The following is an 8,332-nucleotide window of genomic DNA, read 5'->3' as shown; positions in this document are numbered from 1 at the left end:
AGTCATATTCGAATAAAACAGGATGTTACAGTCTGTTGATTGCAAAGTTGTTCGGACGGTCAATCTGATTCATTAATAAGCAATGTATATATCCTGGATCATTGTCATCACACTCTATATCTAACTAATGATCAAAACACGAATCTTTGAAAAATCTTTGTCTGAGTCAGAGTGAGTTTGTTCTTAATTTCATGAATAAGAGACATCTTGCTTCGGATAGTGACCTTCACCTCGAAGCAAACCTGTAAACAAACAATGTATATAACATTATGAGGTTAACATAAGATTATATTATATATACATATACATATACATATATTTTGGTATACATAGATATACATTTAACTATACATACATATATATACATAGATATACATTTAACTATACATACATATAGATACATATACACACAAATATACGTATATGTTTAAATATACATATATAGTTACATATACATACATATGCATATACACACATATACATTTACATATACATACATATACAGTTACATATACATAAACACACATATACATATACATTTACATATACATATGCACACATATACATATACATATACATTTACATTTACATATATAGTTACATATATACACACACACACACACACATACACACACACACACACAGGGGCGGTTTTTAATGGGGACAGGCGGGGGCAGCCGCCCCCAGTGGATTTGCAATTTTCAGTGTAAAATTTTTGGATTTTTCGACTTTGCCCCAGTGGATTTTTTTTTGCCCCAAAACCTATATATTTTGCCCCAAAACCTTTAAATTTTGCCCAAAAATCTCCAAATTTTACCCAAAAATCTCCAAATTTTACCCTAAAACCTTCAAATTTTGTCCACAAATGTTAAAATTTTGTCCCAAAACCTCTTTAATTTGCTTAAAAACCTCCATTTTTTGCCCCAAAATCTCCATATTTTGCCCAAAAAATTGTCACGGTTTTTTTTTTTTTTTGCCCCCGGTGACTTGGAATCCTGGTACCGTCACTGCACACACACACACACACACACACACACACACATATATATATATATATATATATATATATATATACACACATATACATATACACACATATACATATACATTTACATTTACATATACATACATATACATGTACAGTTACATATACATACATATACATATACATATACATGCACTTATACAAAGAAAATTAATCAAATTTACTTTGAATTTACCTCCACATCTGTCATCTTTGACAGTAAGATTCTTCAAAAACACTTGATTCAATGTGATTCTTGATGGACCTTTTGAAGTATCATGGTTGATGATCGAATTAGGGTTTATCTTTGAAATCGATATGTGAATAATCAGGGATGATGATCGAATTTAGTGTTTTTGCACTGAATTAGGGTTGATGGTTCGTATCTAGGGCTTCTGGACAGAAAATTTGTATTTTGAAATGTGTAATTCGATATATCAGTATTTAATATGGGTAGTCGACCATCAAATTGGTCGTCCGTGCTTTTTTTGGTCGACTACAGTGGTCGACAAACCTAACATTGTAGTCGACGCCCTTATAAACTATAGTCGACCACTTTGAAAAATGAAGAGGTCGACCATACAATATGGTGGTCGACTAAAATATTGGTCGACCTAATGTTGTAAAAAGACAAAAAAAAAAATTTTTAAAGTGTATTTTGAACGAAAACATTGAAAATATAAAGTATTTTGACGAATTTCCCTTTCCAAAATATATATTTTGAACGGAAACATTGAAAAAAAAAAAGTATATTTTAACGAATTTCCTTTTCCAAAATATAAATCTCATTATTTAGTGGAAATTTTTTTAAAGATCGATTTGGACCATAGGTGTGTGAATCTAACATGGGACTGGCCCAGACTACTCGTGTTTCGCATTGAACATGTTAAAATCATTTTTAAGATGAATAATAACCACAATATTTTTATTTTATTTTAATTAATTAATATATTTATTTATTATTTTGGTATTTGTGTGGCAGAGCAAGGATGTCAACTAAATAAAGGGTGTAGGTGAGTTCGGAATTTATATTCAGTTTTTAATTTGTTTAATAGATAAAAATTTAAGAGTTTATAAAAAAAGTAAGATTAAGATCTATCAAAGGGAAGGGTGACAAGTGTTGGGCTATAAGTGTTGGGCTATACAAAGGGGTGGAAATCGGTTCGGATAACGTGTTAATTTCGCATCTTCAATATGCGGACGACACCATCTTTCTTGGAGAATGGAGTAGACAAAATTTCAACAATCTCATGAAGTTATTAAAATGTTTTGAAAAAGTCTCGGGTTTGAAAATTAACTTCAATAAAAGCCAAGTGTTCGGCCTCGGTGTCCCACAAACCGAAATTGATATAGTGGCAAGTCGAGTTGGTTGCAAAGTTGGAGAATTCCCGTTCGCTTATCTTGGCTTACCTATGGGTCGAAATATGAGCCGAGTGGAAAATTGGAAACCCGTTATTGAGAAATTTAACTCTCGTCTTGCGAATTGGAAAGCAAAAACTATCTCTTTTGGGGGAAGGTTAACGCTAATCAAATCGGTCCTTAATAGTCTACCGTTATATTACTTTTCTCTCTTTCGTGCGCCTTTGAGTGTCTTAAAAACCCTTGAGTGTATTCGTAGAAATTTCTTTTGGGGCGGGTCGGGTGATAATTCAAAAATTCCTTGGGTCAAATGGGATGTTGCTCTTTTGCCTTACGGTGAAGGAGGACTTAACATCGGTACTTTGCTGGGGGGAAATCTTGCATTATTGGGTAAATGGTTGTGGCGGGCTAAATTGGAGCCTAACTCTCTTTGGGTCACGACTTTAAAAAGTATTCATGGTGCTAACGGACTACTCTTACCTTCGGGCCTCTCCGGGTCAAAAGGAAAGAGTGGTGTATGGTTTAATATCTTGCGCGCAGGTTCAGATATTGAGAAGACAGGATTACAGTTCGCGAATTCGTTCAGTAGGCAAATCGGGGATGAAGTTTCAACAAGTTTCTGGTCTGACTGCTGGTTAGGTGAAAGCCCACTCAAATCCAGGTTCGGGAGATTATTCAAGCTCGACCAAGAACAGAATGCAAGCGTCTTCGAAAGAGTACGTTGGTCAGAAGGCTCATGGCAGGCGACATGGAATTGGCAACGAGAGATTACTGGTAGAACACGAGGAGAACTCGAAGATTTAATTTCACTACTAAACGAGTACCACAAAAAAGATCAAAGTTTCGACTCTTGGGTATGGCGTCTAGCATCGAATGGGGTGTTCTCAACAAAAAAGTTATCATCACTTATCGATGAGAAGCTTCATTCAGACTCGAGTACGCAAGATGCTACATTAAAAAACAATTTGGTTCCTTCTAAAGTAGAAATTTTCATATGGAGGGTATTGAAACGGCGTATCCCGGTCCGTACCGAACTCGATAAAAGAGGTATCGACTTGGACACCGTTAGATGCCCTCTATGTGACGATGATGTGGAAACAACCGAGCATTCTATGATTTTTTGTCGGCACTCGATGGAAATTTGGGATAAAGTATACAAATGGTGGAAGTTGGGTTCGTTCTCAAACTTTAGTCTAAACGAGGCATTTCATGGTAAAAATAATCGACCTCTCTCCTTTTTGGGGTCAAAAATTTGGCAAGCAATGGAATGGACATGTGGGTATTTGATTTGGAAGAATCGGAATCGGAAAGTTTTCTCAAAATCGTGTTGGAATGGACCGGGCGGCTTAATGGAAATCCAACTAGTCTCGTTCGATTGGATATCTTCGCGTTTCAAGCATAAAAAGATCGAATGGCTACAATGGTTATCCGATCCACTTCAATATTGTATAGATTAGTTTAGTTAGTTGTTCCATGTATTCGCTTTTGTTGCTCTCTTTGCAACATGTTTTCGAGTTTTCCATAGTACCCAATTAATTGTAATGAGTGCTATTTCGTGTTGTTACTCTTTCTCGTGTTAATAATATGTTGCCTTTCGAAAAAAAAAGATCTATCAAAGGGCTTCTCGATGAGCGGTATCGAGGAGCTCATTAACCATAATATTGTGAGTTCGAGTTCCGTCATGTAAAATAAGAGTGTGTAATAATATAAGGTATGAATTTATGAGATAATAAATACCCCGTATATAACTATATTTCATGTGTTTATGTGTCATTTTACGTTAATTCGCATGTTTAAACTCAATTTTCAGCTAGTTTTAACTAAACACTTCTGAAAAATAAGCTTCCCAACTCCAACTAAGAAAAAAGGTTGTTATTTGTTTTATTTCGCATTAGACTTTTGTTGCAACCTAAGAAAGACAAAAAAGTAACATAAAATAATTACGTTTGAAGTTGTGATGTGGTTCAATGGTTGGTGGCATGCCTCCTTTAAGGGAGGTAAGGAATTCGACCCTTGTTAGTTACATATTAACCCAAGATTCAAAGTTAGTTAAACCATTCTCATCAATGAAATCATTTTTTCACAAAACAATCGTCACAACAACTTTTTTCCTCTCCATTTCCTCCACACATTTTCACTATCACAAATCACTCTCAACCATGACATATTTCCTCCCCCATCACATACCCCATCAAATTAATTAAATAAATAAATCATTTTACAAGTATTAGAGCTATGAGTAGAACAAATATAGCACAAATAAATGAACAAAGAGAAATATCCTTGTGCCAGAAAATGCTATGTGAGAAAATGGATGAGGGCAATGGAGCAAGAGGTGGAGGACGAATGTGAGTAAACACAAAGTATGAGTAGTATAGTTGGAAAATTGAGAACTATAAACTTTTTCCAAAAATATGCTCGTAATAGCACTTAATATCGGTATAGTTAAGTTCAAGAACGTTATTTGAGTTTGGAGCAGTCCAGATTTAAATGTAGTGTGTCTTAAAAAAACTGACCCATGACATAAGTTTCTCATTTGGTTCCACCTAACCAATTACCAAATAAAACAACATTGATAGACCAAATAAAAAAGGAAAATGCTAAACGTATCCCTTAAGGCTACGTTTAAGCATACCAAAAATAACTTTATTTCATTTATATAACTCAACCCTGTCATAAATAATTTTTATGCCAAAATTATATATGGAAAGTCGATACTAAAAAAGGAATATTTATACTTTATAATTAATTAACCGGAGTTTTCAAACTTAAATTTGGTATGCTTAAGCGTAGCCATAAGGGATAACAAAAGAGTTACTTAATTGACCTAAAACTTCAAAGTAAAATTAAAATATTCACATCACAATAAAGTCTTTCCATGGTCACAACGATCCAAAACAGGAAACATGGTCTGAAATATTAATAAATGTCTTAAATTCACTTATCAGTTGTTGACTAAATTCAACCGAACGTTAAAATCTTCTTACTGCTTCAATCTATCAACTAGCTGCTTAAATTCTCAAAATACTCCCTTGATATCGCATGAGGACAATCCATCTTTGCTACGCTTTTGTAATGTGAAAACATACTATACACAAACCAAATCAATACACAAATTTCAACTATACCATAAATGCAAGTTAATACTTTTTCATGTAAATAAATTCGGAATTTAAGCACCTTGTCATCACTATACCTTTTTCTTATTTCTCCAGACTCAGAATTTGGGCATTCTCTAACAAGTTTAAGCAGGGCGTTTACACACTCATACAAATCTGATGGTTGGTACTCAGTATAATCCCTTAAAGTCGCAGTCTGTTGAATTCACAATTTATCCAAACTTTAACACACTCGTAAAAAGCATAAAATTTTCTTAAGAAAACAGCAGATGCAGCAACGAGAGAAGGAACGTGACACATCATACCATCGTCCACAAGAGATAAATCAGATATGTAGCTTATCAAAAACTCTAAGCGCTGGGAACAAAAATATATTGATCGAGTGTAAGTAGATCTCCATGTGTAATTACAATAGCAGGTTTTTGATCTGAAACATAGTTATAAAATTACTTATGAGTGTTTAGTCTCAATTACTTATGCAAATATAAAAAGCTTAGTAATGTTAAATAAAACAAGACATAAGAAAAACATGCCACTTGGTTGTACCTTTGTAAGACACGTAACGTGAGCTGAAAATACTAGAAACCAAACGTATGTACTCCGTATTTTCAAAATTACTATCTAAACATTGCAGTACTGAAAGCCCATTCACCACAAATATCACAAAGTTGACTTTTCGTCTTTCATAAGACAAGAATATATCTCGACGAGCTTTCCACTTCAAGTTGAATTGTAATAAATTCGTATCATCAAAGACACTATCATGAAATTAGAATACCATTAACATTATGTTTTTCTAAAATTATATTTTAATAAATAAAACGAAAAATGGTTCAAAAACCAACCATTTCCCTAATTCTCCATGACAAACACCTTTTGTCATCCAACGTTTGACCATTTCCAAATCCTCTATATCATTACAAAATCCACGAGTGTCATACAAACAAAAGGAAGTTGAATTTCTTGGAATCATATACGCTTGGAGAAAACGAGTTCCATCTCCCTAGTGTGAATTATCTAAAATTTAATCAAGTTTATTAAATTATTGATATTTTCTTAACAATAAAAAGAACACAGAACGTTGATTAAGAATTATGAATGAAACGAGTACTTGTAACTTGGGCTCTTTCTGGTGCAAACTTGTCATCTTCGAACACCCTTGATATCCTGTTTATGAGACTACTTTTTCCAGATCCTTTTGGGCCGATCAATAGAAGTGTAGTTGTTTTTGGAACATTGTAGTCGCTCATAGTTGTACCACCAACATTTTCTACCCATGATCCAGGAGTATAACTAAAAAAACACCGAAAAGTTCAAGCTGATTTTCATTTATTCCTAGTAGATAATATCGAAAAAGAGAAGGCACATCTATTACTCAAATAAACAGCAGCCAAACAGATTCATACCGAACTACTTATACAGGCTATCCATTAACCACCTCATCTTGTAATTACAAAATTCTGATAATTTTCTTTTTTTAAGAAGAAAAAAACATAAACTGCAGCTTCAGAGTGTGCACCCCATGGAATCTATATGAAAACAATCAGATCTAATAGTGTGACCCTCATATTTAACACGTTTTAAATAAGATAACTAATAGTAGTAAACTATAACTATAACTCTTAACTATTTGCGTTTACTTGCAAATAGTTCAGGATGAAGCTAGAGTGTCTCCGGTGGGGTCAGTTAAATCCACGCAACCAGCTTTAATTTAATTTAATTAAAAAAAATTCTCCTACTATTCCTACATATTAATTGAGGTGGGAAGTTTGGTCGTTTCCAGATCAAAATCACTCAAAACGACATACTCAAAAAAAGAATTAAATCTATCCCCCAAACTTTACCCCATGCACAACAACAACCCCCAATACAAGGGGGTAAAAATGTAAAACTACAAATCTAAAAAAAAAAAAAAAAAAAAAAAAACAACAACTAAATTCGCCAAAAATTTTAACTGGCCCTATCTTCCCACTCACTTCGTGTTAAACTTTTCCGACACCACCGTTAAACTTTTCCAACACAAGGGGGTAAAATGTAAAACTACAAATCTATAAAAAAATAACACTAACTTCACACAAATTTTTAACGAGCCCCATCTTCCCGCTCACTTCGTGTTAAACTTTTCCGACACCACCGTTAAACTCGGAATAACTTTACGAACACAACGCAACTAACTACGCGCGAAACAGACTGTTTTTAAGAAACGCTAAATATTTCGGGCTACTTTTTATATATATACTGTGATGACCCGGGAATTTCCGACCAAATTTAAACATAATCTTATATGATTCGACTCGATAAGCAAAGTCTATTAAACCGAGTCTCATTATGTTTGAACTATTTCATGATAACATTTGACCTTTAACTATTTCCGACGATTCACGAACCTTTAATTGTAACTAAGAATGTAAATATAAATAATTATATATAAAACTAATTATATTAGTATTAATGAACTATTAAGTAATTTTGTTATTATAAAAGATAACATTTAATAACTAAAGATTTTCATTTTGAATATATATAGTATATTGTATATAAATGATTCAAACATATTTTACCAACGTTATCAAAATATTAAATGTACAATGTTATACTTTGTAGTTAATTGTTTAATATACATAATTAATCATCTACTCAACATTTAAAACATGATTTTATATATATGGTAGTATACATATATACATAAATATAACTATATATATATGATTTTATACATAATTATTATATTATGTATATGTAGAAATTTATAATATATCTATGATGAAATAATGTACTATTTTAATAAATATATATAAATATAATACTTACATATATAAAACATTTATAT

The 8,332-nt window shown here is 32.8% G+C and overlaps 1 pseudogene; it reads right to left on the bottom strand.

The window, feature by feature from the left end:
• Positions 1-5,402: 5,402 nt before the first annotated feature.
• Positions 5,403-6,945, bottom strand: LOC139902451 (uncharacterized; annotated as a pseudogene).
• Positions 6,946-8,332: the final 1,387 nt, after the last annotated feature.

The sequence above is a fragment of the Rutidosis leptorrhynchoides genome, chromosome 3 (genome assembly GCF_046630445.1).
Source record: "Rutidosis leptorrhynchoides isolate AG116_Rl617_1_P2 chromosome 3, CSIRO_AGI_Rlap_v1, whole genome shotgun sequence".
NCBI classification, from domain to species: domain Eukaryota; kingdom Viridiplantae; phylum Streptophyta; class Magnoliopsida; order Asterales; family Asteraceae; genus Rutidosis; species Rutidosis leptorrhynchoides.
This window is presented reverse-complemented; position numbering and strand designations above follow the sequence as displayed.